Here is a 12078-nt window from a genome sequence, read left to right as displayed (position 1 = left end):
TCTAAGCCTTTTGAATTTTGATTACATTGGTTAATGCAGTCATTGGGTGAGTGTTGTGCAGGAGCAATGGCACCCTTTTGTCTGGCAACGTACTGTATTTCAGATGAGATGCCATGAACTAAGTTGCACTGGAATTTACATCTTTATGTAAAGTATCAAAGTCTGGTATTTGATCAAATCATTTGTGTAAATATACTAAATGTACTTAAGTTTCAAATGTACTTTGGTATCAGGTTTTTTTAATTTCAGTATGACAACTTATTGTGACATGCAGGTTATTCTCAATGAAAACATAATTACAATCTAGGCAATGTAACTTAAGTGTGGAAAAGTATTAACTAACTGAATATTTGTTATGTTACCCAAACCCATACAAATAATTACTGATCAGTGACCAACTGATAATTAAGAGTAGTGCTGTCTTTCAAATGAAGTGCTGCCCTAGGAATAAGATGTTACAGTCAACACTCCAGCACTCTGTTCAGGTGGAAGGCAAAGATCTCATGAAGCTATTTCAAGAAAACCAGGGGAGTCCTAATGGCCTTGACTGTAAGTTATCTATTTACTACCATCACCAAAACAGATTATTTATTTATCTCTTGTTGGTGTGACCTTGGGACATAGATTGGCTGTCAGATATGCTCATTTAACAACTTAGTAATTAATTGTGAAGCATAATGAATAAAGGAATTGTTTAGACGCAGTTTTTCCTCTAGAGGAGAACCGAGACACAGTTCATATAACTTATGAGCAAATCATAATGCTCCAATCATCGAGAATGGTGGGGGCAGGTTAATGGATTAGTCAGCCTTTTCCTACATGTCAGCTTACTATGGCTCGTATGAGATGTGATAAATTAAATGAGACAATTCCATACAGGTGCAAAAAGAATGAAGGTCTAATTTTACAAAATTTTATTATCAAGTTTAGGCAGAATTAAGCACTTTGGTACAAATCAAATGTTTTCCTTGAGAAAATGATATGAATTGGAGATCTGGAATAAGGGAAGGAAACGTAGATGCCCTAGTTGTTTAGAATATAATTAGAACAAAGGATAGGTCAGCTGGAAATTTCAGCAATAATTGTAACAGTTTTGATCCTGTTGTTGGTCTAATTTCTAGACCCCCATTTGGAATAAAATCATAGTAGCTTCATATCATGCCTTGTACTCATTGACACTACGCAGGCATATGTTAATTGTTAATGTGTTGAGAGCATATCAAGGAGCATCTCTATAAAATAACATTTATCTTTCCAGAATTAGTTGAATTGGAAAAATGTAATACAGATCTATTATTGTATACACTTTGATAGAATTTTATAGGGATTTGGGTATTGAGGTAAACAATAATATGGAAATATGCTGACACAAAATTCGATATTAAGCAAGTTGAGAGGACCGAGACATACTAGAAATAGATTGTTCTTTCATAGTTCAGTTTGAGATTAGCAAATCAATCAATGCTCTTAAGAAGTTGTTGTTGAAGGACATAGATGAGTAGTGGATGCAGTTTAACATTGAAAATAATGTTCATATTAAATAATTCTCATATTAAACAAAATATATCGAGGAGTAATTTATCCTCAAATGCCAGGAATTACCAGCCAGTATCCAAGCAGGGATAATGCATGTACTGCTTAATATGTTTACGTTTTGGAAATAATCCTAAGGATAGGGAGCTTGGTTTAAAGAAAGTAGAATAGGGTTGCAGATGATTATGATTATTATAAGGACTTCTGGCAACAACAAAGGGTAAACCAGTGATTACCAACGACCACCAATACTGAGAGATAAGTGGATCTCCCTCCGGAAAATGATGGCGAGTCAGCGGAAGTCCTGTCAGGTTCAACAGATTTACCACTCTTCCACAAGAATGTATTACTTCGTTTCTGTATTGCGAACTATCTGCCCATTCCATTTGGCTGTTGATGATCTCCCAAAGTCTTTATCAGTTTTCATTAGACATTTAGATCATTAAAGAGGGCAAACTCTTTTTGGTTATGTATGAAGTTGGATAAAACACAAAAAGAATGGGAGGTAATGCTCAAATTATACAAGCTTTTATTCATTGGGATTCTTGTATACAGTCCTGGACACTACATTACAGGAAGAACATGAAAGTTATAGAGAAAGTGCTGCATACGTTCATTATTGTGTTATTGGAAGGGAGATACTACAGTCAGTAAGGGAATTTGGAAAACTCATGCTGGATTTCCACTACACCGCTTCCTTCCCTTTTTTCAATATCCTTTATATTATCCAAGGACCACTTTGCCCCAAAGTGCCTATTACAAATGGGGATTATAAGTCTTTCTTACCCAATTCATATAATTAGTAATTATAAATATTAAAGCTGCCTCACTGCCAGCTTTCACCTCTACTATAAATCACACTTTTCCATTAGCATCTCTCACACCCACTATTTCTATCTTGAAGCAATTCCATGCAGACCTTCAGATGTTCATTATCCTGACTTGGGACTAGATTTAAGTTCTTTTGTTGTATTTGAGTGAAAATCCTGGACCCACCATCCTAATGGTATTGTGGGAGAGTGTTCAATATAAGAACAGCAACAATGCAAGGTGGTGGCTTCCCACTGCTCTCAAAGGCAAATAGAGAGCCAATCTTGTCAGTAAATCCCACATACAGAAAAATAATAAATGTTATAATTCTGAAAACTTCAGTTTGAAATATTTTTTTCTCTTTCCACAGAAGCTGCCTTAATATCTCCAGCATGTTTCCAGCTACTGCAGTATTTGCTTTTTATTACAATGTAATCTCCAAGACAGCAACACTAATTACATCAGAATTTAAAAAAAAGGCATGCAGGCAGACTTGGTCAAAACCTGGATGAAGCTTTACTATTACTGCAGGTACCCAATTTCTTCTTCTCTATCAAGATTCAGAAAGTGCATGCCCAGGGAACCTTAGACCTTATGAAAACTTTGTTCTGTTTAGTTTTCCTAATGAATGGTCAATGTGGATTTCAAAAGAAAACCACTTCATTGAATTCTAGGAAGAGATAACAGAGTAGATGGTTGTAATGCAGTGGATGTCATTTATGTAGATCTCCAATGGCCTCTAATGAGGTGCCACATAATAGATTAATGAATAAGGCAAGAGCACATTGAATCGGGACAAGCAGCAGAATGGGCAGATAGTTGGCTTTAACAAAAAGCAGAGAGTAAGGTTGGTGGTAAATGGGGTCCCTCAACGTTCAGTGCCAGGACATGTGTTTTCAATTTATATTAATGGCTTAGACATCAAACCGTAACTTTCAATTTGTGGATGGCTAAATTTGGGGTGGGGTAGGGCGGGAGGGGCAGGGAGTAGTTAATACTGAGGCTGCAACAAATTATATGAAGACGCTAACAAAATTGCTGAATGGGCATAGAGTTTAAACATGAATTTCTATATATAAGCATGAGCTATAGAAAATACAACTTGCATACTTATTTTCCAAGTAGTAGTCTGCAGGATCAAAGGGTTCCTGTGAACACAAATGCATAAACCATGAATGCAGATTAATAAGGCCTTTAACAAGATAGGTCAAGAACTAGGGTTTATTTCTGCAGGTTGAGGTGAATAGATTAGGTGCACAAGAGGAGGTTAGATAAGCAAAAGAGGTGAAAGACAATGTTGTGTTGAGAATGAGGGTAGGCAGGAAGAGGATCAAAGTAAGCTCAAACCCTAGCACAAACAGGCCAAATGACCTGTTTGTAGGAAGAGTATCTGCTTGTTTTGTCTCACATTTATTCTTAAGGGTTGGTCATCTATCCTATTTAGGGAATATGGAGATGGGTAAGGAAATCAGTATCCTACCCACAAAACCAAACAGGCAGAGCTTTATATGGGGTGACTTCAGAGAAACTGCAAGATGCACTGTTGTGTGTATTTTCCAGTGGGTACGTTAGCAGTAACTCAGCAGAAGGATTGCCGATAAAACCCACAAGATGCTAAAAGTAGGTAAGAAAACCTTTACAAATTTTCAACCAGATTTGCATAAAGTATGGTGTACATCTGTGTTTCTGAGCTTAAGGAAGTAGGAAAAAATTTCCTGTTGCCTCAAGTAAAGAAGGCTTGACTGTTACGGAGTGCAATTCAGAACTGTGTCAACGCTAGAGCTCATGTCATGCGGCTGCAGTGGGAACATACATCCTGCACACAAGCTCTGTGCAGGAAGAGACTCAAAATCTGGCTGCCTTTCACTCCGAAAGTCATGCAACCACAGCAGTTTTAAGCAGTGGTGCCAGTGTCTGTAAGTAGATTCTGTATCTGGATTCATAGCCATTAGCTTATCAACGGATATTAGGAGTACACATTACTGTATGCTAACTGAGGAGCTCAAAGCTAAGCAATCTTTCCACATCCATTTCAAATTAGTGAATAAGTCATCTCTCCTCACTCTCAGTACTAGAATTACTTGCTGATATTTGTCAGGACTAGACTGGCAATGTGATTTGTGTTGCTGCTCAAAGTGAGATACTAATGTTCCTATGCCCACTGAAAGTGCTCTACAGTAGGGTTAGTAAAAATTGACATATCCACTTATCCATAATCTCCTGTGCAAATGAGTGTTGTCTTCGGAGTCATGGAGTTGTACAGCATAGAAATGGGCCCCTTGGCCCACCATGTCTTTGGTGGGCCAAATTATGCCTATCTACATTAATCCAACTTGCATTAATTCCATATCATGCCATGCCATGCCATGCCATGCTCATTCAAATACCTGTCCAGGTACCTCTTAAATGTTGTTACTGTTCCTGTCTCCACCACCACCTCTGGCAGCTCATTCCAGATACCAAGTACTCTTTGTGTGAAACATTTACCCCTCAGATCACCTTCACACTTCTTCCCTCTCACCTTAAACCTATGCCCTCTAATTTCAGACACCCCTATCATGGAAAACATACACTGGCTATCTACCCTATCTATACGTCTCATAACTTTATAGATCTCTATCATGTCACCTCTCAGCCTCCTTTTTTCCAGGGAATACAGACCCAGCCTGGCGAATCTCTTCTTGTAACTGAAGCCCTCCAATCTGGGCAAAATCCTGCTGAATCTTTTCTGCACCCTCTATCTTAAATCACATCCTTCCTATAGAATGGCAACTAGAACTCACACACCAACTGTGGCCTAACCAATGTTTTGTTACAACTGTAATATGACACCCCAACCCTTATTATCAATGCCCCAGCCAATGAAGGCAAACAAGACGTCCACTTTTGTTACCAACGTGTCTACCTGTGTTGCCACTTTCAGGGAACTATGTACCCCAAGGTATTTCTGTTCAACAGTACTCTTCAGGGCCTTGCCATTCACTGTTTATATCTTGCCCTGGTTTATCTTCCCAATATGCATCACCACATTGCCCCAGCAGTCTCCTCCCTTGCTTCCCATAACATCCTGGCACACACTGAACTCTTTCTAAATTACTTCTAAAAGCCTCTCACTTGCCAGATGTCCCTTTACCCTCTCCCAATCAACTTCTGAGAGTTCTTGTCTGATGCCATTGAAATTAACCTTCTCCCAATTTAGGACTTTAACCTAAGAACTTGCCCTATCTTTTACCGTGATTATCTTGAAACTAATAGAATTATGGTCAGTGGTCCCAATGTGCTCCCTCACTGACACATCAGCCACTTGCACAGCCTCATTTCCTTTCTCTAGTAGGACTATTGACATACTTCTCCAGAAAACTTTCCTGGACATACGAATGAGCTGTCATAATATTATTAAAATCAAAAGTTCAACATATGTACAGTCGTTCATTCCTGTGAATGACAGAACTAGTTTCCTGTCTCCCTACTTTTAGTAATTGTTTTTTCTTATCAGTCTTAGCTTTGATGTGATTTATTACAATACTGTGGAGATATGGTTACACATAGACTGATTTCTGTGTTTTACAATTTACGGACCAAATCGTCTGTATAAATGGAACCCATTTGTTACCCAGGGACAGTCTGTATCAGTTAGTTTCCATTGCTGTCACTCTGCATTATCACTGATTTTGTCCATTGCTATGCACAGAAGGCAATGGTCAGTACATAATCCTACATTTAGTGTAATGTATTCTCAAAGGAATTACAAATATTTTGTAATTGGAGAATTCATTGAATGGGTAGGTGAAAGAGCAGGTTTCAGGACCGGATGGAATTTATCCTAGGCTGCCACAGGAGGCAAGGGAAGATATTGCTGGGGTTCTGGCTGAGAATTTTAAATCTTTGCTGGACACAATTGAGAGTCCAGATGACTGGAGGACAGCAAACCTGGTCCCCCTTTTCAAGAAAGGCAGCAGGGAAAGCCTGGTAACCATAAACCTATGAGCCTAACATTAGTGGTAAGAAGATACTAGAAAAAAAGTTCTGAGAGACAGGATTAGTGGGATTAATGATCACTTGGAAAGTAAGGGATTAATCAGAGACAGCCAACATGGCTTTGCCAAGGACAGATTCTGTTTGACTAATCTGATTTGACATTTGGAGAGGTAACAAAATGTATTGCTGAGGGCAAGGCAATAGGTGTGATACACCTGGTCTTTTAGTAAAGCCTTTGACAAGGTCTTGCATGAGAGACTGGATCAAAAGTTTAGGGCTCATGGCATCCTTGGCAAAAGGGATCCAAAATTGGCTTGGCAATGGCAGACGGAGGGTCATGGTCGAGGGTTGTTTTACAATTGGATGCTGGTGTCCCACAAAGATTGGTGCTGGGACCCTTGCTGTTTGCAGTATATGTGAATGATTTGGATATGGATGTTGGAGGCAAGATCATTACTTCTGCAGATGACACAGATTGGAGTTGTTGATATTATGGAAGGTAGTCTTATGCTGCAGAGAGATAACAATATGTTGGTGAAATGGGCTGAGAAATGGCAGATGGAATTTAATCTCAACAAATTTGAGCTGATACATTTTGGGAGCACTAATGAGGCTGGGACATGCACCATGAATGGTAGGGGCCTAGGGAGTATTGAGAAACCGATGGGCCTTGAAGTACGAGTCTGTAGATATTTGAAGGTGGCAACATAGGTTGACAATGTGGTAAAGGAAGTCATATGGGATACTAGCCTTCATTAATCTGGGCATTGAATACAAAAGTAAGGAGGTTATGCTCCAACTTTATACAATATTGATCAGACTTCAGCTGGAGTATTGTGTGCAGTTCTGGTCACTGAGGTATAAGAAGGATATGATGATGCTGGAGAGGGTGCAGAGGGGGTTCACCAGAATATTGCCTGGGATGGAGCGTTTCAGTTATAAGAGACTGGATCTGTTTTCCTTGGAGCAGTGGAGGTTAAGCAGGGACATCACTGAGATGTATATAATTATGAGGGCTATACATAGGATAGACAGCAGGAAACTTTTGCCCATATTAGAGGTCAATAAAACTAGAGGACATAGATTTAGGTAAGGGAGTTGAGATTCAGTAGGGATCTGAGGGGGACCACCTTCACCCAGAGAGTGGGTATTTGGAGTGCACTGCCTGTGAGAGTGATTGAAGCTGGGTCGCTGACAGCATTTACGAAAAGTCCAGCCGAGCTCTTGAAGCGTCCAGACATCAAGGGCTATGAACCCTGTGTTGGGTGAAGGGTACTCACCGGTTGGGGTGGATGAGTTGGGCCGAATAGCCTGTTTCCATGCTGTGTAATTCTAGTGTATCTGCTGCTGCCAAGTTAGAACTTTGAGTTCAAGTACTGTAATTGTCAGTTGACTTCCTGACTTAGGTAGAAGTTGCTTTTTTAAAAAAAAGTAATTTGAGTACATGGTATTGGGGATAATATGCCAGTGCAGACTGAGGATTGGATAATGCCTTATTTTCTCATGAGGATGGAATATACTGTGGGGTGGGGGGAGGTTATTTGCTTTGGTAGAAGAAATAGAGACTGAAAATGTTTAAAGGGATATGAGTGTCCTTGTACCAAGTTACTGAACATTAAACAGCAAATACAGTATGCAGTTAGGAAAACAAATATATGTTGGCCTTCAATGCAGAACACTTGAGTACAAGGATAAAATTGTATTACCAGGGCCCTGGTGAGACTGCACCAAAATATTGTATATACCAGTCTGCTCCCCCCAAGGATCTACTTTGACAGGGTAAGTGCAATAAAGGTTTAGAGAAACAAAGGACTGCAGATGCTGGGACAGAATGATAAGCCCTAAAATATAATTGTGGTGCCTTATGCAGGCTAGTTCAAGACTGAGTGACCTTAGCTGATCCTCAAATCAGTTGGAGCTGTTGGCCATACAAATTTGCATATGTGGGTGAAATCATCCATTTCAGAAATTGTTGCTGATAATGCAGTTAATTGGCTTTCATTTGCAGTATAATTGCTAACTCTGCTCCCTGTGTAATAATTTTGACGCCATGGACCACACAAGTGATTTAAAAATTCCCAATTAATTCCAGGTTTACTATAAATCTATCAACTGCACTAAAAACCCAAACTGTAGAAATACAAAGCAAATGACTACAAAGAGTAGTAGACCATTCGGCCTCTCATGCACTGCCATCTAATAACATCATGGCCAATCTTTTACCGCAGCAGCACTTTTCTGCACTAATCCCACATCTTTCAACTCCCCTACTATGCAAAAATCTATTGATCATGTTGCAGCTATATAAAACTTTGGTTAGGCTGCACTACAGGAAAGATGTAGAGGCTTTGGAAAAGATGCAGAAGAGGTTTTCCAGGATGCTGCCTGGATTAGAGGGTATGATCCATAAGGAAAGGTTGGACAAACTTGGGTTGTTTTCTCTGAAGTGTCAAAGGCTGAGGAGAGAGCTGATAGAAGTTTATAAAAATTATGAGAGGCATTGATACGGTAGATAGTCAGAATCTTTTTCCCAGGATAGAAATGTCAAATACTAGAGGACATGCATTTAAGGTGAGAGGGGGGAAAGATTAATGGAAATGTGTGGGGCAAGTTTTATTTTATACTGTAGTGAGGCAGATATGATAGTGGCATTTAAGAGGCTATTAGAGAGACATATGAGTACGCAGGGAATAGGGAGATATGGATAGTGTGAGAGCAGAAGAGATTTAATTTGGCATTGTATACGGTGCAGAATCATTGGCTGAAGCACCTGTTCCTGTGCTGTACTGTGTTCTATAGACTGAGTCTCCACAATCTTCTTTTGGGCAAGAAAATTATGAAGATTCACTGTTCTATGCATGAAGAAATTTCTTGTCATCTCAGCTTGAATGGCCATCCCCTTATTTTGAGACACTGACCTTCACCTGTCAGACCCTGTAACAATTTTTATGTTTTAATTAAAATACCTCTTATTCTTCCCAACCCCTAGAGCATACACAAAACATGCTTAAACCTCCTCAAAAGACAAATCCCCTTTCACAGGAATCAATCTGGCGATGAACCTTTGTTGCACTTCCCGCACAGAGCCTTGAGTAGGGAGACCAGACTGGTACATGATATTCTGTGTGCACTCTCACCAGTGCTTCCATTTATTTCAGCATCATGATACATAGTGCACAATCCTCCTCTCTCCTCCATCACGTGTTTGCAGCCTCACTGTGGCACTGGCTTGTTCATCATTTTGCCTCATTATCAAGGTCAAAAAATTAAGTTGAAAGATAAAGCTCAACAGTATAATTCCTAAAAGGCCCGCTCAGTAAGATTTTGTCTATTTCAGCTTTGTTGTTGGTATATGTTTGAAGTACATTTATAATATTCATCTGTTTGGCTCAATATAAAACATGAACAGCAGAAAAATAAGCCCTTCTTTAAAGTAACTTGGATATGTGATGTAAAATAATGGTTCTAGTTCCAAAGTGAGGCTGTATGGCCATTAGTACATGGAAAAATACAAGGTATTGGTTTATTACCAAGGTACAGAGAAAAACTTGTCCTGCATACCGATTGTACAGGTCAATTCATTACACAGTGCAGTTACATTGGGTTAGTACAGAGTGCATTGATGTAGCACAGGTAAAAAAAACAATAACAGTACAGAGTAAAGTGTCACAGGTACGGAGAAAGTGCAGTGCAATAAGGTGCAAGGTCACAACGAGGTAGATCATGAGGTCATAGTGCATCTCATCATATAAGGGAATCCTTCAATAGTCTTATCACCGTGGGGTAGAAGCTGTCCTTAAGTCTGTTAGTACGTGCCCTCAGGCTCCTGTATCTTCTACCTGATGGAAGAGGAGAGAGAATGTCCCGGGTGGGTGGGGTCTTTGATTATGCTGGCTACTTCACCAAGACAGTGAGAGATAAAGACAGAGTCCAAGGAGAGGAGGCTGGTGTCTGTGATGCGCTGGGCTGTGTCCACAACTCTGCAGTTTCTTGCGGTCCTGGGCAGAGCAGTTGCCGTACCAAGCCATGATGCATCCAGATAGGATGCTTTCTATGGTGCATTGATAAAATTTGGTGAGAGTCAAGGGGGACGTACATATGACAGAGGAGAGTGGAGGATTTTGCACTATGTATCATGATGCTTCAGGAAAGGTGTGGTTTGACCTGCAAAACCCACATGAAGGCCGCTAAAGGTAGTACTGATATGTTGAGAAAATTAGAGACGTGTCAGAGGCATGATCATCATTTATCCACACCAACATGACGAGGGTTTTCAGCCACTCTGTTTAACTAGTAGGAAGCTTTAGTTGTTGATATGCAATGGCTTTAAATTAATGTGAAGATGTCTGCACAAGATCAGGGTATAGAATTTATGCTTTGGGTTTGAATGGTATTCTGGGTACAAAGTAGGCTGTAAATTTTGCCTTTTCATGTTCTTCACTCCTTCCATCCCCTCCCTGAATCTCCACTGAAGCAAAATCTGCCATAGACCAGGATTTTTTTAAACATGAGGACTTGCCTACAGCTAAAAATGGGGTTATCACGTAGTTAAGTGTTTTAAAATATATATCTTACCTACTAGTGAATAACCCAAATTTTTAAATCTATGCTGATTGTACTGACTTCTCACGATATGCTTTTAGACAGGCATAACCTTGAGTTATGCTGAATATAAAAGATCATTAATTGAAATTTTAAGCATGAATTATATAGATTTCAACATCTTTGGTTGAACCATATGCATTTTAAAAAAAAATACAACCAAGTGGAAATTCTATCCCCAGTTTTCTCCAAAAGCATTCTGTAGTTGGCCCAGTCCAAAAAGGGATTGATGGTCTTTTGATGCTTGAGTGATTGTGATAACTAAGTTCATCTTTTAAAATCAGCTGCTTCATTGGTGGCCAAACTGAATCCAATGACAGCACTGGAGGCCATTTGACACATGGTGCTGACTGGTTCTTTGAAAGAGCTATCCAATTAACTCTGTTCTCGCCCTGCAAATGTTTCTTTTCAAGTTGGTATCCCCTTCCTTTTGAAAGTTACTATTGCACCATATTTCCAGATCATAACTTTCAGCTTAAAAAAACTCTCCTTCACTCATAGAATCATAAATTGTTACAGCACAGAAGGCCACTACTGAATCCATGCCACTAATCCTATCAGTGTTCTTTCCCCATAGATCTGCAAATATTCTCTTTCAAGTGCCTATCTAATTCTCTTTGAAGAAAAGTGATTTTTTTTTGTTTCACTAACCTTGCAAGCAGTGAATTCCAGATCATCATTACTCCAAGTTTTGGAAATAAACTTTATCCTCTTGTCTCTGGGTATCTATTGGCCAAAATTCTAAATCTGTGTCCCCGGTCCTTGAACCATCTGTTAATATTTACCCTATCTAAACCAGTCATGATCCTGTACACCTTTAGCAAATCCCACCTTAACCTTTGTTGCTCCAAGGAGAACTCCAGCTTCCTCATTCCGAACAGGCACCCAACAGCCTTGGGAAAACAAATTGCACTGTAGGTTTCCTTCCACATTATGCATTTTTGAATAAAGAACCAGCATGAATGACAAAATTCATTATCCCCACAACACTTAAGACCAGCCTTTATCACTGTATCCAATAAGCAGCAAAAGTCCCAAAAATGTACTCTTCGAACATCAGGATACATAGATTTTAAGTCACAGAATAGTGTCACTATGTAGGCTGTAGAATCAGTGCACAAACCAATCGCACATTATATTAGTTATATCTCTTAT

The sequence above is a fragment of the Pristis pectinata genome, chromosome 5, assembly GCF_009764475.1.
Source record: "Pristis pectinata isolate sPriPec2 chromosome 5, sPriPec2.1.pri, whole genome shotgun sequence".
NCBI classification, from domain to species: domain Eukaryota; kingdom Metazoa; phylum Chordata; class Chondrichthyes; order Rhinopristiformes; family Pristidae; genus Pristis; species Pristis pectinata.
The sequence above is the reverse complement of the archived record's forward strand: the minus strand, read 5'-3'. Positions refer to the sequence as shown.